Genomic DNA, 23844 nt, shown 5'->3' on the forward strand with positions numbered 1-23844 from the left:
TGTTTTAATTCTTGCAATGAGCTATCTGCTTCTGAGCAGGAGTCATGTCTGTTCCCATGCAGGTACCTCCATGGGCATCAGGAGGGGGAGGCAGAATGGGCTGGGGGCAATTTCCTCTGGTGCAATGAGGGTTGGTACAGGGGCACAGAGGATGCAGCCCTGTGCATAGATCAGAGTGTCTCATAATAGGCTGCATCTCTGGGTGGGATAACAACATAAAGTCATCACTAAATGCTGAAACATATGCTTGAAAAAAACCTCAAGCCTGTCTGATCTGCTGTGCGGTGCCTCTGCTTGTAATAATATTTCTAGCACCGAAGGAACCCCAGCAAGTCAGTGGGCGGGGCCGCCTGTGTCAGTAGTCCACAGGGCCGGTGCTAGGATTTTTGACCACACAGGCGAGGTTATATTTTGCTGCCCCCCACCCGATTATCTACCATTCAATTGCTAGTTTTTTACAAACTGTGCTAACAGTGTGTGTGTGTGTCAGTGTGTGAGTAGTGTATGTATGCCTGTATGTGTGCTTCTGTGTGTATGTGAGTTTTCCTGTCTGTCTGTGCATGAATGTGTATTTGTGAGTGTGTGTGATAGCTCTCTATAACAAATCATCCAGTGGTAGCTCTGCCTAACAAATCAACCATGGGTAGATCTGCCTAACAATTCAACCAGTGGTAGTTCTGCCTAACAAATCAACCAGTGGTAGCTCTGCCTAACAAATCAACCAGTGGTTGCTCTGCATAACAAACAACCAGTAAGTGTGTGTGGTAGCTCTCTATAAAAAATCAACCAGTGGTAGCTCTCTATAACAAATCAACCAGTGGTAGCTCTGCCTAACAAATCAACCAGTGGTATCTCTGCCTAACAAATCAACCAGTGGTATCCCTGCCTAACAAATCAACCAGTGGTTGCTCTGCCTAACAAATCAACCAGTGGTTGCTCTGCGTAACAAATCAAAAAGTGGTTGCTCTGCCTAACAAACCAAACAGTGTAACAAATCAAACCCAAACAAAAAAAAAAACACTACACATATACATTTGTACAATAAAAGAAAGGAAATTCAATTGCAAAAGTTCACAATCAAATCCTAAAAAGAATAGAGATTCCAAAATTAAACTCCTACAACCAACATAATTTACTGATACAAATAAAAAATAATAGTACAAAACATTTTTTAATGGGGGAGTTTAATTTTGGAATTTTGCTACTTTTTAATGTTTTATTTGGAACTTAAATTCTGCCAATAAAGTAAGCTTTTTGCCATTTAATATATGTGCGTGTGTATGTGAATGTGCATGTGTAATTGAAATTCCATGACTATGGCAGAGAGTTGAATATAATATATTTATTGCCAAAACATATAGGAGGTTCCTTGCACAGCTTCTCAGTACCTTTTTGTTCCATTAGTGAGTATGGTGTAATTTACAAATGATGCCTGCTCCAAGAAGGAGAATTTATAGCCAACAGCTACTGAAGGTGTTTCCTGCTAGGCAATACATAACTGGCTAAAAGCCTGAAATAGAAAAGTGACTGTATTTTGATTCCCATGATAATCAAAGCAAAAAATTAATAATCGGATTATATTTAAATTTTAAATTATGATTTTATAACAGGTGGCTTATTTATAGGTGTGCCAGAGCAATGAAATCTGCTAGAAGAAAAGAGTATAATAAATTATAAAAGATAAGTGTCCCAGATTTCCCTTACTGCTTATTTGCTTTGATTTATAATAAAGTAAGTAGTACAGACATATTGCAATTTACTAGAGGTACATATATTTAGATTTTTCTAATAATAACAGGAAAATTGTTCAAAACCTGCTTGTTAATAACTTATCTGCCGCTGTTGGCCCCTGTGTCACTTACTATGACTCACACAGCCACAACCATGCAAAGCCCCAGGCTGCGCATTCTGCCCGCCCTTCTACCTCTTCGGTCTTCAATAAGTCTTCAGTACTGGGTGGCTGTCAGCTGCGTCACTCATGTGACTGGGCACACAGAGTACCGGTCGTCTGGCCGTCTAGGTGGGCATCATCACTCACTCATTTTCTTAAGTGGTGCAGTGCAGAGTGCAGACTCAGTGAGTCACATGGCGCGACAGGCATCCCACACGATTTCCCTTTCAGTAGGCTTAGGCGGCAGGCCAGGCAGACAAGAGCAGCTGCACAGTACAAGATTTGACAGACTTTGAAAGAAAAGTTTTACAGAGGCTTGGCACGGAGGTCATTGAGGGCATAACCGATGACTGTGATAGCGATATTCGTGGTAATTATAATTTATAAATTACTATTTATATTGTTTACTTGTCTGCTCCAAAATTGTTTCTCTTACGTTCATGTTTTACAAAATTGGATTCTGTTAACGGAATCTTGATTGTACAATTTCTGGTTTACCGTTCCTTTAAAATAGATTTATGAATTACATTACTTCTCTCTGTATCTATTTTTTTAAAGTTCCAGTGAACGAAAAATAAAGCATTCATGATGGAGCATGAAAAACATTTTCAATTATCTAATATACTCCATTTTTTTCCTATTGCTTAATGTATTTTAAAAAATAAGGCCTACATGCCACAGTAAACTGAAACCCAAATGTTTGATTTTGAAAGGGCATGCAATTTTAACCCACCTTTTTTTTTCATTATCTAAATTGCTTTATTTTGTATATATTCTTTGTTGAATAACATATATTGATATTGAAATGCTCGGTAGCTGCTATTTCTTCACAAAGGAGAACTAACGAATGAAGCAAATTAGATAATAGTAGTAAATTGTAATTTTTTTTATTGTATTCTCTATTGGAATCATTTGAGAAAGATGTTTTTAGAGACCTTTTAATTTGTGTATATTAAAGCAAGATACAAATCATAGGTAGAAAATGTTATAATGGGAGTACATTTAACTTTTAATTAGCATTTAAAAAATTGCACATAAACTTTTAATTTTATTGATTGTATTATTTTAAATTTGTATTTACTAACTCCTAGGTGGTTCAGTTAGAGCATCAACCTCTGCATTTGTCCATACCCCATCTACCTCTTCATCAGAGATACCACGTCCTTCAACTTCTCAGCCTCTGAACGTAAGACAACAACAACATGGGCAATATTTACGGTCAACTACAAATACCAGCCACAGCCTATCGTCTGCAGATACTATTCCAGATGTAAGGAGCAGTACACCAGATACAGCTGTTGGAAGAAGCTCTGGTATGTATCTTTAAACCACTTATATATACACCTTATAAATTTTTGTTTATAAATTAGATATTAATGTTTAATTTTATTTTTTACAGCAGATGTTGGACGTCTCTTCAGAGCCATGGTGACCGAATCAGCACCACTTTTCGATGGTAAGTTACTTTTTTAAAGTAAATATAGGATGACAAGACAAATAATTTTGGTACAAACAAAATTTAACTTTTTAAACTTTGATAGTTATTCAAACTGTAATACTGTGAGATTGATGTATTTTATATGCAAACAGTTGTACCATGTAAAATCACAATTATTGATTAGTAAGGAAGGCATTTAATCTTATAGTAAGATTCCAACATGACAGTATAACATGACACTATAAATTTCTCTTGTATAGTAACCCCTCTAACCATTAATGTTGGAATAAATTTCGATATGCATCTTTTTTTTTAGAAATTAATGCTAATTTTTTTTATTTTTTTTTTAGATATCGCTGAGGAGGATGATTCATCAAGAGAGGTGATTCTGAATCTTGTTCCAGTTCCAGCACCAGAGGGTAGGTCGCCAGAAAGTGGAAGCCTGACTCCTGACCTAACACAGATGGCACAAGATCAGGATTTGGATATACATGAGCCTGTTATAAACCCCCGTAGTGATGAGGAAAATACAAATTCACAACCTGATCATGGAGTACAACACAGGGAATTGAACCATTGGAACAACCACAAGCTATTGTCCAAGAGCAGGCACCTTTGGAAGATGCAGGTCTGAACGAAATGTTAAATCTTGCCAGAGGATATAGAGCAGACAGTAGACAGGTTCAGGAATTTTTTTCTGGACATTTAGAAAGATTTGACACTTATAACCAGCAACTATTGGAACTGGACCGTGCAATCTTTAACTGGCAAAGAGAAATGGACAGGGAAAGGAACCTACATATAAACAGGGCCTTGACAATAGCTGAAAACAACATGCGAATGGCTCAAAATACTATGCAAACTTTGTTAGAATTGATTAGAGATAGACATCAGAGCCAAGAGTCGCCAGATCCAAAAAGACCACGGTTTAATTAGTGCATTGTTATGGACAATTTTAAAGTTATTATTATTTTTTTGTTGACAAAGAATATATTGTTATTGTTATTTGTACATAGTTTTATTAAAGTTTATCCTGTTTTTATTTAATTTTCTTTTTTATTTTTGAAATTTAGTTAAAATCAGTTAAAGGTTTAAAATGTATTGTACACACAGACAAATCTAAGTGAAACAATTATAATTTTTATTACATCCAAAATATTAACAAAATTGAATCAAAATGGCATTATAAAAAAAAGATATGAGAGTGCTCACGGCCAATACAGTATTTTTTGGGGTTTTGAATAATCTTTTTAACATACCAAAATATGACAATTTTAGTGGCATCAAATAAAAAAACAAACAAAAAAAACATTTTTTATATTTAAAATGCAATCATTGATTATCTGTTTTCCACTACATAAGTATTGTAGAGATTCTGAACCTGTGTATTTAAATTCATTATAGTATCCATTATTTGTTTAATATCTTCACAGACAGAGGATTGAACTTGTGATACAACTGGTACACTGGAATCTAGAGAAGGGACAAAAATTAGAAAATAAATTAAGGATTATGAGAACATGTTTAAAATAAAAACAGATTATTAATAAGCAGGTAACAAAATTGTATTACCATTTTGGTTAGAGGCGGTATTATCCATAGATGTACTTGTCTGTGTAGATTTAGAAACCATAGATATGTCCCAGTCGTTATCAGTATCAGAAATATTGGTTGAGTTTTTCTCACTACTTGCATCTGAAATATATATTTAGAAATCGAGGTATATATTTTGGTATTGATTTGACTATAAGCTATAATATAGTAAATCAAAAAATTAATAAACAATTACCTAGTTGAATTGAGGGTGAAGTTAATGACATCCTTTCAGGAGCATTATTTGCTTCATTGTCACTATCTATGAAAGATTAATAAAGAATTCTATATAAAAAATTGTAAGTAGAAAAATGCTAATGGTACAAAATATAAGAAAAATACCTTCTGTAGAAGATATTTGTATTATTCTTGTGAACCTTGTTTTCTTTTTCATCACTCTTTTATTGGTTTCTGTAAATAACACAGCAAGCTAATCATGATTAAATTTATCAGTTGTATAACTATAGATATGTAAACCATGGTTCTATTGTACCTTGAGGTGTATGAACGACAGTTAGGCGCCTGACACCTCCTTTCTGTGGGGACAATTGTCTGTCAAGCAAAGACAGTGGCAAGGGTGGGGATCTAGCCTCACTTCTAGGTGTCAAATTTAGAATAGGCCTTACATAATGTGGAGGAGGAGCACCACAAATATTTTCTTTCTTCTTATCTGAAATAGAAAATTTGTACATATGTTTGTTTAACGTTTCTTAGTTTTAAAATGTGTTATATAATAAAGTTTTCAATTTTCGTGTGTTCGAATGTTTATAGTGTTTCAATTTGTTTTAAATTAGAATGGACATGAAAGTGATATGGTACACCTATTTATTCTTTCAGTTCTCATATTGATGATGAACTTTGCATAGAATTTATAATTTAAAAGAATAACTAAATTATATACCAGTAAGAAACAGTATGGACATGAAAGTGATCACTATGGTACACTGAAACCTAATTATAATTTCAGATCTCATATTGATGATGAACTTTGCATAGAATTTATAATTTAAAAGAATAACAATTTTATAAACTTACATGTCCTTAAAAGGCTCCTAATAGATTGGTAATATAGTGGTTCTCGACGTTTAACATCACTGTATCGTCTCAAACATTGACGCCTGGTCCTTTTAATTTTTGATACACGATACATTCTGCGTATCATTTCGTAAATAGTTTTGTCCCTTTCATCTTGAATGACCCCCCGGATACCCCTAAGCGTTTGGGAAAATATCTATCCATTAGATACACTAGAATTATCATTTCCCCAGATGTGAAAGGTGCAATTCTCTTCATCCTCCCTGGTCCCATAGCAACTTTCTAGATGGGTGTGTCAAATCCCAAAATGTTCTCAATATCGCGTTATTCACTGTCTCTATGCAACATTATTGTATATTTGCTAAATTGTTAGAATTCTTTGGATACAATTATAAAAAAGTTGTATTATTTATTGCCATTCTCAAGTAATGATAAATGTAAATGAAGTTTGATGTATATATTTTATTGTGTAATATAGTTATCAATAGTGTAGTGTAGGTTTTTTTTGTTATGTAGGACAGTCATATAATTATAGATCTTTATGATTATTTGGTTTATATAGTTATTGTGCAATATGTTGGTTTTAAATAAAAATTAAAGTTTTATTAAAAAACAATATCCAATGTGACCGTTTATTATAATTTGTTAACTTATAAAAATAAAAACAAATAAAAAATCACACAAGTATATGATGAAAAAAAAAAAGATTTTATTCAGAAAATGAAAATTTAGTTTTTTATTCAAAAGACCAAAAAATAGAAGTCCTGTGATGAAATGATTGATGAAATCAATCCTTAAAATAGTTCTCTGCGACATAATTTTTGGCATTAATGGCCTGTCTTGTTGGTGCATCATTACAGATGACCTCAGGGAAGTTCTCAAATGATATTTCTTCTTCATTATCAATTTCAATTCCTCTTCTTATTGCAATGTTATGGAGAATGCAGCATACAAGAATAATTTTTGCAACCTTCTCGGGAGCATACTGCATGACACCACCTGAGTGGTCAAGACAACGAAAGCGCATTTTTAACAATCCAAATGCTCTCTCGATGATTCCTCGGGTGGATCTGTGTGCCTCGTTGAATTTTACCTCACATCTTCTTCGAGGATTGTTATAGGGTGTGAATAACCATTCTCTACTGAAATAACCAGCGTCCCCTATGAAAAAAATAAAAAAGGATTAACATTTCGAAGATGATAAAGACGATAATTTCAATGAGAATTTACTATGTTTTTTAGTTAAATCTATCATCACAATGCATGACATAAACTACGTTTGACAATTATAATAATACTGTAACATAACATCCCAAAAATATAATTACCTAACAGCCATCCTTCAGGCATCTCTCCCTCCTCAAACTTCCGATATAATCCAGACTGACGCAAGATATATACGAATCATGGCAGGATCCAGGGAAGTTGGAACGGACACTGATTATTTTCATGTTATGGTCACACACCATCTGAACATTGAGGGAATGGTACTGTTTTCTGTTCCGGAAAACTTCCTCACGTTCTCAGGATGGTTTGACTGCAACATGGGTGCAATCGATGGCTCCAAGTACATTGGGCATTCATGCCATTCTATAAAAATTAGACTTCACAGATTGCCACTCTTCTGGAGTCGCTGGAAGGCACACGTACCTTGGAAAGACGACCATCAAAGCATCAATAACTTTGGTTAGGTGCCTCGAAAAAGCAGACTGGCTGATGCCAATTATAACGCTAGACACAGCTTGGAATGAACCGGTGGCAAAAAAGTGTAAGGCTGCCAACAGTTTTAATAGTCCGGGTATGGCTTGTGAACGCGCTGTCATAGGTTCCAGGTATTCTGCTATTTCATTGTAAAGTTCCATAATAGCTTCTCTGTCCAAACGGAATCTCTGGATAATCTCGATCAGAAATGCTTTCCAAACCCATACGTGGAAGGAAAACTCTAGGGACTCTGATTCTTCTACCTCTCCTTCTTTGCAAGTTGTCAACCTGTGCCTGTATAGCCCTTCTTCCGCGTAATTGAATTAATCGGAAAAGAAACATGTGTAAAAGTGTCTCCATCTTCATTCAGTGATCCAAAAACCAATAATGATACAATAGTAGTCTAGTCCTTTCACTTAAGTACTTCTACCTGGCGTCAGGTTGATACGCCCTATAGTTTTCTATTGTATTCGCTACCTAAATGGTCGCGAAACAAATCACGCAAAGTTACAGTGAAAGTTGGAGCGGACGGATTAGTTGTAACATTCATAATTTCCAATTACAGCGAATTTACGTGCGATCGAACATGTAGTAAGTGGAAAAAGGCTTCGGAACGATCAGTTGCGTAAAATTACGATCGCTGATGAGAATAGTGGTTTTTCGACCCGATCGCAGATTGGTACATACGAGAAGCAGATCGTGAGCGAATTTTGAGGCGGAAATACAGACGGACGGTCACTTCGAAGCTTAGTACATGGCGCCCTATGTATATGTCCCCTGTATATATGTCAATTTGTTTAAATGTGATAATGTGAAAAGCAATGCTGTGTATAGATGTGACCCTGGATATGTGTGTATTTGAACCATGTGTGAGAAGATAACCCAGTGTGTTCTAGTTGTAAAGATTACCCTGTGTGTGCCCCTTTGCATATCTATCTTAGTGTCACACTGTGTGTGTATCAAAGTCTGTATGTGGGTGACTAAGGGTCTGATGAGCTAAAGCTTTTCTACTAATCAGTACTGTGCGGTCCCTCAAAGAATATTAGAAAATACATTTTTAGCTTGAGAGCTGTTAATCTTGATATGCAGCTTCTGGATGTGAAGGAGAAACACATTGCAATATAAACCTCAAATTAAAAAAAAAGTTTGACTACTGGAGAATAGCTGCAGTAAAAAGGATGTTAATTTGTTTTAAAAACGTTAAAGGAGCATTCCACACAAAATGTTTACTTCATGTTTCAGATAGAGCATACAATATTAAACAACTTTACATTTTACTTCTGTTATCTAATTTGCCTTTTTCTTTTGGTATCCTTTGAAAAGAATACCTAATGTAGGCTCAGTAGAAGCAACATACTACTTGGAGCTAGCTGCTGATTGGTGACTGCCCATATATTCTAATGTGTTTAGTTAGCCCCCAGTAGTGCATTGCTTCAACAAAGGATAGCAAGAGAAAGGAGTAAATTTAATAATAGCAGTAGATTGGACCTGCAACCTGCCAATTTATTCGTGAACTTAAGCTGCCTCTGTCAGGTTCATATGTGTGTTTCTCAGGCGTATCATAGCCAGTGCCTCACTAGCCTCTAACCTCACTAACCCCTAATCTGCTGTCCCCAACATTGCCGCAACCTACATTACTGTTATTAACCCCTTATCTACTGCCCCCAAAATCGCCGCCACTATACTAAAGTTATTAACCCCTAAACCTAACCCTAAGTCTAACCCTAACACCCACTATCTTTAATATAATTAAAATAAATCTAGATAAAAATTACTATCATTAACTAAATAATTCCTATATAAAACTAAATACCTATAAAATAAACCCTAAGCTAGCTACAATATAACTAATAGTTACATTGTAGCTAACTTAGGTTTTATTTATTTTTTACAGGTAAGTTTGTATTTTAACTAGGTAGACTAGTTACTAAATAGTTATTAACTATTTACTAGATACCTAGTTAAAATAAATACACATTTATCTGTAAAATAAAACCTAACCTGAGTTACACTAACACCTAACATTACACTACAATTAAATAAATTACATTAATTAAATACAATTAACTAAATTACAAAAAACACTAAATTACACAAAATAAAAAAGAAATGATCAAATATTTAAACTAATTACACCTAATCTAATAGCCCTATCAAAATAAAAAAGCCCCCCCAAAATAAAAAAACCCTAGCCTAAACTAAACTGCCAATAGCCCTTAAAAGGGCATTTTGCGGGACATTGCCCCAAAGAAATCAGCTCTTTTACCTGTAAAAAAAAAATACAAACAACCCCCCAACAGCAAAACCCACCACAAACACAACCAAACCCCCCAAATAAAATCCTATCTAAAAAAACCTAAGCTCCCCATTACCCTGAAAATGGCATTTGGATGGGCATTGCCCTTAAAAGGGCATTTAGATCTTTTTCAGCCCAAACCCTAAGCTAAAAATAAAACCCACCCAATAAACCCTTAAAAAAAACACTAACCCCCGAAGATCCACTTACAGTTTTTGAAGACCGGACATCCATCCTCAACGAAGCTGATAGAAGTCTTCATCCAAGCAGCAAGAAGTGGTCCTCAATGCGGGCAGAAGTCTACATCCAGACGGCATCTATCTTCATCCTTCCGACGCGGAGCGGCTCCATCTTCAAGACATCCAGCGCGGAGCATCCTCTTCTTTCGATGGTCGCTGAAGAATGAAGGTTTGTTTAAATTACGTCATCCAAGATGGCATCCCTTGAATTCTGATTGTCTGATAGAATTCTATCAGCCAATCTGAATTAAAGGTGAAAAAATCCTATTGGCTGATGCAATCAGCCAATAGGATTCAGCTTCAATCCTATTGGCTGATCCAATCAGCCAATAGAATGCTTAATCCTATTGGCTGATTGCATCAGCCAATAGGATTGTTTCACCTTTAATTCCGATTGGCTGATAGAATTCTATCAGCCAATCGGAATTCAAGGGACGCCATCTTGGATGACGTCATTTAAAGGAACCTTCATTGGATGCTCCGCGCCGGATGTCTTGAAGATGGAGCCACTCCGCGTCAGAAGGATGAAGATAGAAGATGCCGTCTGGATGAAGTCTTCTGCCTGCATGGAGGACCACTTCTTGCTGCTTGGATGAAGACTTCTCCCGGCTTCATTGAGGACTTCTTGCTGCTTGGATGAAGACTTCTCCTGGCTTTGTTGAGGATGGATGTCCGTTCTTCAAAAACTGTAAGTGGATCTTCGGGGGTTAGTGTTAGGTTTTTTTAAGGGTTTATTGGGTGGGTTTTATTTTTAGCTTATGGTTTGGCGCTGAAAAAGAGCTAAATTCCCTTTTAAAGGCAATGCCCTTTCAGGGCAATGGGGAGATTAGTATTTTTTAGATAGGATTTTATTTGGGGGGTTTGGTTGTGTGGGTGGTGGGTTTTACTGTGGGGGGGGGTTGTTTGTATGTTCTTTTACAGGTAAAAGAGCTGATTTCTTTGGGGCAATGTCCCGCAAAAGGCCCTTTTAAGGGCTATTAGCAGTTTAGTTTAGGCTAGGGTTTTTAAATTTTATTTATGTTGCAGCGATGTCGGGGCGGCAGATTAGGGGTGTTTAGACTCAGGGCTTATGTTAGGGTGTTAGGTGTAAACGTTACTGGTTTTCTACAATAGAAATCAATTGGATATCTGGCAGCATTGAACATAAGCTTTCACTGCTTTCAGTCTCCCATTGATTCCTATGGCATCCGCGGCCTCCAGGGTGGCGGATTGAAAACCAGGTACGCTGGGCCGGAATAGCCGCAAGCATACCGGTTAACTATTTGATAACTTTTAAAAAGTGTCAAATAGTGCCAAATGTGTATTCAGAACATCTGTAATGACGTATGCATCGATCTGTGTTGGATTGAGACCGGCGGATCGTATGTTACTTCACAGATTTCAACTTTTGCCGGTCTTTAGGCTTTGATAGCTAGGTTGAATCAAGCTCGCCACAATTACGCTGCGGAATTCCAGCGTATTTGCAGTTGATGGGTTGATAAATATTCCCCAAGGGCTTAAAGATAGGAGGTTTCATGTGTTAGACAAAAAAACGACTACAAAGTGCTTTAACATAGAGATAAATACATACACATGTCTAAATATGTATATATATAGTATATATACAGTATATATATATATATATATATATACAGTATATATATGTAGTTATGTGCGTACATGTGTGTATATATGTATTTACTGACATATATACACATATGAACATAAATACATATGTAGACATACATATATATATATATATATATATATATATATATATATATATATATATATATATATATATTTCCTGAGTGATTACAATGCAAAATTGATTAGTTTGTTAAAATTCCACAGCTTACATATGCATACCTCCCAACATTTCAAAATTCAAAAGAGGGACAGCCCCCAACCCCCGGGCAAAAATTTGAAATGTGGTGGGCAGGAGCAGGGAGGGGGCTTAAAAAAATTATAAGACCAAAGTAATATAAATTAAATTCTAAATAAAGTCATATCTTTTAATACTCTTAGGCAGCAAATCAAACACAAGTTTAAACCACTGGTATAGCTATGTGAGCTTTGTATTTAATTTGCCTTTGCAGACATTGTTAAATATTTTTATCTTAATTGGACATTTAATAATAGATACTTTAAAACTGCTCACTGCAGTCTCCATTAATATTATAGATTCTGGCCTTTAAAGTCAGAAAAATGCACAGTAACACAAGCTACACATATAGATGTACACACACTCAAATACACAGAAACACACACTACATAGCATACACTTATACATGCAGATACACACACACACTACATAGCATACACTTAAACATACTACATAGCATACACTTATACATGCAGATACACACAAACACACACTACATAGCATACACTTATACATGCAGACACACACTACATAGCATACACTTATACATACAGATACACACACACTACATAGCATACACTTATACATGCAGACACACACTACGTAGCATACACTTATACATGCAGACACACACTACATAGTATACACTTATACATGCAAATACACACACACTACATAGCATACACTTATACATGCAAATACACACACACACACACTACATAGCATAAACTTATGCATGCAGATATACACACACACTACATAGCATACACTTATACATGCTGCACATACACACACACTACGTAGCATACACTTATACATACAGATACACACACACTACACACTTATACATGCAGATACACACACACACTTATAGATACAGATAGACACAGACACTACATCATATATGGGTATCTGTAATTCATTATATGGGGTCCTGGGGTTGGCAATCACATTAGCTGATTAGCTGGCAGTCTGAGGCTGCCACTGTTCATTACCCTGGTGAGCCATTTCCATCCCTGTGTGGAGCTGTTTTAGAGTTTTTAGATGCTGCTCATATTTAGGGCTAGATTACGAGTGGCGCGCTAACTGTTGTGCACAAGTTATATATCTTTTTTGGGTTTTTCACGTGACGGAAATAGCACCTGTATTCCGAGTTAAAAGTAAATGCGTTCACTTGAGCACAATAGAATTTAACGCGTATCGGGCTAGTGCGGCATCAGAGCTTTGGTTAACTGTTACACAAGACTAAAAAGTTGCACAAACACATCAAAAATACATTAAAAAGTACAGTTACATTCATAATAACACTGATAAAAATGTATTTAAAAAAATTGCATTAAAAAGTTATAAGGGCTCAAAGATATGAGGTCTCAGATGTTAAAAAAAAAGGTCATGCAAAGGGCATTTACACATATATATGCATACATACAGTATACGTCTAAATATGTGTATGTATGCATATACAGTATATATATATATATGTATCGATGTGTGCACATATGTATTTAAATATATATGTGTTTTGATGTATATGTACTGTACATATTTCACATTCCAATGTTCTGCACACAGGGGAATATATTTCAGATATTCCTATATATGTATGTATATAGCTATACCTATTATACCTATATATAATCATATACTGTATATAGATAGGTATTTTACCAAAAAAACACACACATATATATATATATATATATATATATATATATATATATATATATATATTTATGAATAAATAGAACATATTCTGGTATGTGAAGGGACAGTCTACTCCAAAATGTTTATTGTTGTAAAAGATAGAAAATCCCTTTGTTACCTATTCCTCAGTTTTGCATATCCATCACGGTTATATTAATATACTTTTTACCTCTGTGGTTACCTTGTATCTAAGGCATCTATTTATCAAGCTGTCAACTTACCTGCATTCGACGGCACCAATACGCTCGCCTAACATCGCCTAACATTGCTGCCGCGGACCTGAATACGTTCTCCAAAATTACCAAAAAAGCTGTCAAAAAGCCGTGCACCAAGTACGGGGAGATGAGCAGCGGACTCTTGTTAACTAACAGTCATCGATCTTGCTACTCTTTGGCTTTTTCACAGATTTATTGGTAAACTGTCACTAAACACCCACACTATACTATACTGTTTACCCCTATACCGCCGCTCCCGGACCCCGCCGCAATGAAATAAAGTGTTTATCCCCTAAACCGCCGCTCCCGGAGCCCACCGCCACTCTAATAAACTTATTAACCCCTAAACCGCCGTCCCCGGACCCCGCCGCAACTAAATAAAGTGTTTATCCCCTAAACCGCTGCTCCCGGAGCCCACCGCCACTCTAATAAACTTATTAACCCCTAAACCGCCGCTCACGCACCTGCCGCAACTAAATAAAGTGTTTAACCCCTAAACCGCCGCTCCCGGAGCCCATCGCCACTCTAATAAACTTATTAATCCCTAAACCGCCGCTCACGGACCCCGCCGCAACTAAATAAAGTGTTTAACCCCTAAACCGCCGCTCCCGGAGCCCACCGCCACCTACATTATATTTATTAACCCCCCCACACCGCCGCCACTATATTAAATTTATTAACCCCTAAACCTAAGTCTAACCCTAACACCCCCTAACTTAAATATAATTTAAATAAATCTAAATAATACCTACTATTAATAACTAAATTATTCCTATTTAAAACTAAATACTTACCTATAAAATAAACCCTAAGCTAGCTACAATATAACTAATAGTTAAATTGTATCTATCTTAGGGTTTATTTTTATTTTACAGGCAAGTTTGTATTTATTTTAACTAAGTACAATAGTTATTAAATAGTTATTAACTATTTAATAACTTCCTAGTTAAAATAAATACAAATATACCTGTAAAATAAAACCTAACCTAAGTTACAATTACACCTAACACTACAGGGAGTGCAGAATTATTAGGCAAATGAGTATTTTGACCACATCATCCTCTTTATGCATGTTGTCTTACTCCAAGCTGTATAGGCTCTAAAGCCTACTACCAATTAAGCATATTAGGTGATGTGCATCTCTGTAATGAGAAGGGGTGTGGTCTAATGACATCAACACCCTATATCAGGTGTGCATAATTATTAGGCAACTTCTTTTCCTTTGGCAAAATGGGTCAAAAGAAGGACTTGACAGGCTCAGAAAAGTAAAAAATAGTGAGATATCTTGCAGAGGGATGCAGCACTCTTAAAATTGCAAAGCTTCTGAAGCGTGATCATCGAACAATCAAGCTTTTCATTCAAAATAGTCAACAGGGTCGCAAGAAGCGTATGGAAAAACCAAGGCGCAAAATAACTGCCCATGAACTGAGAAAAGTCAAGCGTGCAGCTGCCAAGATGCCACTTGCCACCAGTTTGGCCATATTTCAGAGCTGCAACATCACTGGAGTGCCCAAAAGCACAAGGTGTGCAATACTCAGAGACATGGCCAAGGTAAGAAAGGCTGAAAGACGACCACCACTGAACAAGACACACAAGCTGAAACGTCAAGACTGGGCCAAGAAATATCTCAAGATTGATTTTTCTAAGGTTTTATGGACTGATGAAATGAGAGTGAGTCTTGATGGGCCAGATGGATGGGCCCGTGGCTGGATTGGTAAAGGGCAGAGAGCTCCAGTCCGACTCAGATGCCAGCAAGGTGGAGGTGGAGTACTGGTTTGGGCTGGTATCATCAAAGATGAGCTTGTGGGGCCTTTTCGGGTTGAGGATGGAGTCAAGCTCAACTCCCAGTCCTACTGCCAGTTTCTGGAAGACACCTTCTTCAAGCAGTGGTACAGGAAGAAGTCTGCATCCTTCAAGAAAAACATGATTTTCATGCAGGACAATGCTCCATCACACGCGTCCAAGTACTCCACAGCATGGCTGTCCATCATCAAATGTGAGATTTACAATGAGGGAAAACAGTACACCTCTCTGAACAGTGTCTGGGAGGCTGTGGTTGCTGCTGCACGCAATGTTGATGATGAACAGATCAAAACACTGACAGAATCCATGGATGGCAGGCTTTTGAGTGTCCTTGCAAAGAAAGGTGGCTATATTGGTCACTGATTTGTTTTTGTTTTGTTTTTGAATGTCAGAAATGTATATTTGTGAATGTTGAGATGTTATATTGGTTTCACTGGTAAAAATAAATAATTGAAATGGGTATATATTTGTTTTTTGTTAAGTTGCCTAATAATTATGCACAGTAATAGTCACCTGCACACACAGATATCCCCCTAAAATAGCTATAACTAAAAACAAACTAAAAACTACTTCCAAAACTATTCGGCTTTGATATTAATTAGTTTTTTGGGTTCATTGAGAACATGGTTGTTGTTCAATAATAAAATTAATCCTCAAAAATACAACTTGCCTAATAATTCTGCACTCCCTGTACACTATAATTAAATTAATTCCCTACATTAACTACAATTAAATACAATTAAATAAAATTAAAAAACACTAAATTACAGAAAATAATAAAATAATTACAAGATTTTTAAACTAATTACACCTAATCTAATCCCCCTAATAAAATAAAAAGCCCACCAAAATAATAAAAAGCCCTACCCTATACTAAATTACAAATAGCCCTTAAAAGGGCTTTTTGCGGGGCATTGCACCAAAGTAATCAGCTCTTTTAACTGAAAAAACTACAATACCCCCCAACATTAAAACCCACCACCCACTCACCCAACCCTACTCTAAAACTCACACAATCCCCCCTTAAAAAAACCTAACACTAACCCTTTGTAGATCACCCTACCTTGAGAAGTCTTCACCCAATCAAGCCGAAGTCCTCAACGAACCCGGGCGAAGTGGTCCTCCAGACGGGCAGAAGTCTTCATCCAAGCCGGGCAGAAGAGGTCCTCTAGACGGGCAGTCTTCATCCAGATGGCATCTTCTATCTTCATCCATCCGGCGCGGAGCGGCTCCATCTTCAAGACATCCGACGCGGAGCATCCTCTTCTTTCGACGTCTTCAAACAGAATGAAGGTTCCTTTAAAGGACATCATCCAAGATGGCATCCCTTCAATTCCGATTGGCTGATAGAATTCTATCAGCCAATTGGAATTAAGGTAGGAAAAATCCTATTGGTTGATGCAATCAGCCGATAGGATTAAAGTTCAATCCTATTGGCTGAACCAATCAGCCAATAGGATTGAGCTTGCATTCTATTGGCTGTTCCAATCAGCCAATAGAATGCAAGCTCAATCCTATTGGCTGATTGCATCAACCAATAGGATTTTTCCTACCTTAATTCCGATTGGCTATCTTGGATTGAAAACCAGGTACGCTGGGCCGGAATAGTGCCGAGCGTACCTGCTAGTTATTTGATAACTAGCAAAAGTAGACAAAGAGGTGAGAATGGTGTGGGATAAGCGCTCCAGCAAAATAGAGCCAACCAGATTATTATATAGATAAAATGAAATAACAAGAGGACCCAATGGTACTAAAAAAGAATTTATATAGCAATTTAGATGAATAACTTGTTAACACATACAAAATATGTTAGTATATACACAATTACATAAGATGCCGGCATCAAAAACAGTAAAACATACTGATCATATTAAAAAACAGGAAAAAACGGCCGATATAAAATTTATAAAAATTCCCTGATTGTACCGTAAAAATATATATAAACAAACTTGATAAAGGTAAAAGGCTCTTAGCACAGTAAACTTAACTCGGCTAGATGTTACCAGTATTTCGATTAAGCAATGAGATGTTTGGTCACAGTATTAGGTGGAGGCGTCTGATCTGTTCAGCCGTTAGGAGTAACTGTGAGTGATGGATCGTGAGGTGTGACGTCACATCACCTGACTATTATATTTCCTCCAATCCCTGTGATATGCTTATACACAGCGAATTTGAAAAATGTATCCAATTTTATAGTTATATCAAAGTGTAGTTGATTATGTGATAGTTAGTAGCAATACTTGCGAATGTCCAGTGTCCAATGATCTGTCCAGATTTTTTAGCAGGTTTGTTTTATCAGCAGCTCTGGATCCTATGAAATGTAAATCCGTCTTGTTTTATATCCGTTCTGGAACGTGAAACTTGTCTTTTTGAAGAAGCTCCTAAGCACTTAGTTGTTAGCCCCACTTTTTGTGTTTAATAGGGCTATGGTGGGAGCAAAAAAGAAACAAAAGGGCACACAGGAATTATTCATACATCGATCTCAGTGTTGATTCAAGGAGATAGAAATGAACCTGTTTTTTGTGCCAATAGAACAATTCAGCAGTTCAATAGCCTTAGTGGATAATTGGTTACACACAGGAATTATTCATATGTCTTCTCTCTATATTTATCATAGAGATAGAGATGAACCTGTGGATTGTAACACTATCAATAATAAATTCTCAAATGACAGGAGTAAGCAAATCTACGCGTTTCGGCAGTGTTAGCTGCCTTTATCAAGATGCTTACTACATAAAGTTACTACCTTTTTATAGGGAGTGTGTAATTAATGACAGGTGTTGTCAGAGGATAGTCTAAATTAACCCTTCGATGTTTTTAAGGTAAATGTCTTGAGGTTAAGTACATAGATAAATGAGGTGCATTAGATAAGTGTTTACATTTTTTGAAAACAATATTCCATCTAATTTAACCCATTGGGTATTTTTGAAGTGAATGCCATTAGAGTTAAATACATAAATAAAACATGGTATATTAGATTGATGTTTAAATTTAAATTTAAAAAACAATCCATCGTTTCATGTTCAATGTCATGTAAACTATATGTGAGAATGTGAAAATAAGCATGAAGTTATAGTTGCCTATATCTCAGAATTACACTAGAAGAATTTTATTACAATTTTTGGTTTTACCTAAAAATGATTTATATATATGGATATACATTGCTCCAACAGTTTTTTTCATTTTATTATAATAATCTTGCAAAGTTGCAATATCAGGTTGTTCTCTAGTTGTGGTAAGCGCTCAAGTGTATAAAAAATCAACTACCTATATACTAAAGAGTGAGGGGGAGATATAATATAAAATAATAATGTGATGTGTATATATAGCTTAAAAGGAAGCTATTGTAAGGTCTCGTTTATGTTTATTTCAATGATATATGAATTTGATTGTTAACAAAATAGTATTTTATATAGCAGATGTAGTTAAAGTGTATGTTCAACTATTTTATTTAATCTAGTAACTGGTTAAAAGTAGTCAGATAGTGCCGAACTTGCATTCGGAACATCTGGAGTGATGTAAGCATCGATCTGTGTCGGACTGAGTCCGGCGGATCGTATGTTACGTCACAAAATTCTACTTTTGCCGGTCTGTAGATTTTGATAACTAAGGCAAATCAGGCTCGCCACAAATACGCTGTGGAATTTCAGCGTATTTGCGGTTGACAGCTTGATAAATAGATGCCTAAGCCTCTGCAGACTGCCCCATTATCTTAGTTCTTTTGACAGACATGCATTTTAGTCAATCAGTGCTGACTCTTAAATAACTCCACGGGAGTGAGCACAATGTTATCTATATGGCACCCATGAACTAGTACTGTCTAACTGGCATTTTTAACAGTTTAGAAATCAGTTTGAGCCTACCTAGGCCTAGTTTTCAGCAAAGATATCAAGAGAGCAAAGCAAATTTGAGGATAAAAGTAAATTGGAACGTTGTTTATAATTGCACTAGACTGTCCCTTTAATATTTCATGTCAGGCTTAGCACTCTTTAAATATACAAGGCTCCATTGTTGTTTAACATATTTATCAAAGATATCAGCAAAGGACTACATGGAAAAGTATGTCTGTTTGTAAATGATACAAAAATTTGTAATGTAATAGAGTCTATGTTCCTGGGGGGTAGACAAAATGAGAAGTGATATACAACAATTGGAGGATTGGACAAATGACTGGGATCTAAAGTTTAACTTAGCAAAGTGTAAAATTATGCATTTAGGGAAGAAAAATCCAAATGTTAATTACAGACTCAATGACACTTTACTTACTGTTACAAATGAGGAATTGGATTTAGGGATTATTATTTCAGATTATTTAAAATTTAGCAAACAATATAGTACTGCAGCGAGTAAGGCCAGCAGAATGCTTGGATGTATTGGTAGAGGTATTTGCAGCAGAAATAGTAAGGTTCTTATGTCACTTTAACAGATCATTAGATAGGCCTCATCTTGAGTATTGTGTGCAGTTCTGGAGGCCATATCTTCAGAAGGTTATAAACAAACTTGAATCTGTACAAAGGAGGGCTACCAAAATGGTACATGGTCAAAAAAATAAAACATACTAGGAGAGGCTTGATTACCTAAATATGTATAGCTTAAAGGAGAGAAGGGAAAGAGGTGATATGATAGCAACTCTCAAGTATATTAAAGGTCTTAGTAAAACTGAGCCAGTGAATATTTTACATAAAAGCAAAATTCAAGAGCATGGGGTCATGGTCTCAAGCTGAAGGCTAGTAGATTAAGGAGTAATTTGAGGAAGCACTTCTTTATAGAAAGGGTGATTGATTCATGGAATAAACTTCCACAAGAGGTAGTAATGACAAACACTACTGTGGGGGACTTTAAGAATGCCTAGGACAAGCATAAGGCTATCCTACAAACTAGCTAAGTTTATACTGTTAGGTAATATCGGGCAGACTTGCTGGGCCTATGGCTCTTATCTGCTGTCAATATCTATGTTTCTATGTCTATGGGAGTTCTTGAGAGAATACGTTAATATGGTTGTGATATTCACCTTTTGCGCGTGATGGCTTTTTTTTTTTTTACTTTTTTACTTTTAACTCATAATACGAGCGCAACCCAACACGCGCATAAATCCTCTGTCTAGCAATGTTATCGATCGAGCAGGAAAGCTAAATAGCGCTCCGCTCGCAATCTAGCCATTAATCCCCAATGTAGGCCAAATTTTTGCAATGATTAACCCACACATATTATATATTTTTTTCAGCAGTCCCAGCAGATTCAAAGTAACATATTTGTGTATAAAGTATATATAGTAAGGTGAGAATTCTGCAACAAAATGTGTGAAAAATTTATATTTTTTATTAAAAGTTAAATAAATAAGTTTACAAACAATAGTTTGTATTTTTTCCTAAACACTATAGTCAACAAAAAGGGGTTATTCTCTTATAAATTAGAGCCTTTGGCTATAGTTATATAACTTTGATGCACACATAGGGGCTCCTATGAGCCTCTTCTCAAATAAATGCAATTTTTTTCATGCCAGGTAATCACCATTAAAACTTTTACATTTATTTTAAAGAGAGGCTTCAGGGCTTTAAAACAAGAGGTCTTGTTGCTCTCTAGGCCTTTTTGATGGCCTATTGTAAGTGCGTAGAGACCCTTTCATTAACCCCTTAACGACCAACGACGTATGGGGTACGTCCTGCAAAAAAATGCAGTTAACGACCAAGGACGTACCCCATACGTCGTTGGTCTTTCAAAGCAGTGGAAGCGATCCTGATCGCTTCCAGCTGCTTTCATGTTATTGCAGTGATGCCTCAATATTGAGGCATCCTGCAATAACTGTTTTTAGCCATCCGATGCAGAGAGAGCCACTCTGTGGTCCTCTCTGCATCGGCTATCGATGGCCGTTATCGTTGGTGGGTGGGAGCTCATCCAGGGAGGTGGGTGGGCAGTCATTGGTGGAGGAGGGGGGAGGGATCTTGTGCGGGTGCGTGCGCGCGCGTGCACGAGAGCTGTGCATGCGCGTGCACGGGAGATCTATGAAAACAGCATCAGTATGCTGTAGATCTGGAGGGTGGGAGAGAGGACTGGGGAGGGTGGGATTTTAAAATGAAGGCATCTGGGAGAGGGTGGGGGGTTGGATGTTGAGGGGGGGCAGATACACTACAGAAATAAAGAAAATATTTAATAAAATTAAAAAATTAAAATACATTATTATTTTTCAAACTGGGTACTGGCAGACAGCTGCCAGTACCCAATATGGCGCACAATATAGGCAGAGGGGGGGTTAAAGAGGTGTTGGGGGGGATCAGGGAGGTTGGGGGCTAAGGGGGGTCCTACACAGCAGAAGAATTATTTAAAAAAAAAAAAAAAAACTAAAACCCCACAAAAAACTTTTATTTTAGTACTGGCAGACTTTCTGCCAGTACTTAAGATGACGGGGACAATTGTGGGGTGGGGGAAGGAAGGGAGCTGTTTGGGAGGGATCAGGGGGTGGGATGTGTCAGGTGGGAGGCTGATCTCTACACTAAAGCTAAAATTAACCCTGCAAGCTCCCTACAATCTACCTAATTAACTCCTTCACTGCTAGACATAATATACATGTGATGCACAGCTGCATTTAGCGACCTTCTAACAACCAAAAAGCAACGCCAAAGCCATATATATCTGCTATTTCTGAACAAAGGGGATCCCAGAGAAGCATTTACAACAATTTGTGCCATAATTGCACAAGCTGTTTGTAAATAATTTCAGTGAGAAACCTAAAATTGTGAAATATTTAAAGTTTTTTTTAATTTGATCGCATTTGGCGGTGAAATGGTGGCATGAAATATACCAAAATGGGTCTAGATCAATACTTGGGGTTGTTTACTACACTACACTAAAGCTAAAATTAACCCTACAAGCTCCCTACATGCTCCCTAATTAACCCCTTCACTGCTGCGCATAATACACATGTGGTGTGCAGTGGCATTTAGCGGCCTTCTAATTACCAAAAAGCAACGTAAAAGCCATATATGTCTGCTATTTCTGAACAAAGGGGATCCCAGAGAAGCATTTACAATCATTTGTGCCATAATTGCACAAGCTGTTTGTAAATAATTTCAGTGAGAAACCTAAAGTTTGTGAAAACATTTGTGAAAAAGTGAACATTTTTTTTTATTTGATCGCATTTGGTGGTGAAATTGTGGCATGAAATATACCAAAATGGGCCTAGATCAATACTTTGGGTTGTCTTCTAAAATATATATATATATATACATGTTAAAGGATATTCAGGGATTCCTGACAGATATCAGTGATCCAATGTAACTAGCGCTAATTTTGAAAAAAAGTGGTTTGGAAATAGCAAAGTGCTACTTTTATTTAGTGCCCTATAACTTGCAAAAAAAGCAAAGAACATGTAAACATTGGGTATTTCTAAACTCAGGACAAAATTTAGAAACTATTTATCATGGGTGTTTTTTGGTGGTTGTAGATGTGCAACAGATTTTGGGGGTCAAAGTTTGAAAAAATTGTTTTTTTTTCCATTTTTTCCTCATATTTTATAATTGTTTTAATAGTAAATTATAAGATATGATGAAAATAATGGTATCTTTAGAAAGTACATTTAATGGCGAGAAAAACGGTATATAATATGTGTGGGTACAGTAAATGAGTAAGAGGAAAATTACAGCTAAACACAAACACCGCAGAAATGTAAAAATAGCCTTGGTCCCAAACGGTCAACAAATGGAAAAGTGCTCTGGTCACTAAGGGGTTAAACAAAAGTATTAACATTTTAATAAACAAGGTTGTAAAAAAAGTGTGTATATTTTTTCCCCTAAACTTTATATGGAAAAGAAGAAGGGTTTATTCTCATATAAATTAGGGCCTTTTGGTATATTTATATAACTTTGATTTGCTCCGATGAGCCTGTGCTCAAATAAATTAACATTTATTTATGCCAGGTGATCGCTATTACTACAGTGATCACCTGGCAATTAAAAATTATGTGTGGGCTTAATTTTAAAGAGGGCGTTGTTAAAGGGACATTATACACTAGATTTTTTCCTTGCATAAATGTTTTGTAGATGATCCATTTATATATCCTATACAGCTT

The 23844-nt window shown here is 36.4% G+C and overlaps 1 long non-coding RNA gene across 1 annotated transcript; it reads left to right on the forward strand.

Moving 5' to 3' along the window:
* The first annotated feature begins 3097 nt into the window (after positions 1–3097).
* On the forward strand, positions 3098–3747 carry LOC128647853 (uncharacterized). The gene is made up of 3 exons (XR_008400437.1): positions 3098–3204; positions 3291–3347; positions 3680–3747. It is a non-coding gene; the product is annotated as an uncharacterized LOC128647853 (long non-coding RNA).
* The last annotated feature ends 20097 nt before the right edge of the window (positions 3748–23844 follow it).

Source organism: Bombina bombina, chromosome 2 (assembly GCF_027579735.1).
Source record: "Bombina bombina isolate aBomBom1 chromosome 2, aBomBom1.pri, whole genome shotgun sequence".
Classification (NCBI taxonomy): domain Eukaryota; kingdom Metazoa; phylum Chordata; class Amphibia; order Anura; family Bombinatoridae; genus Bombina; species Bombina bombina.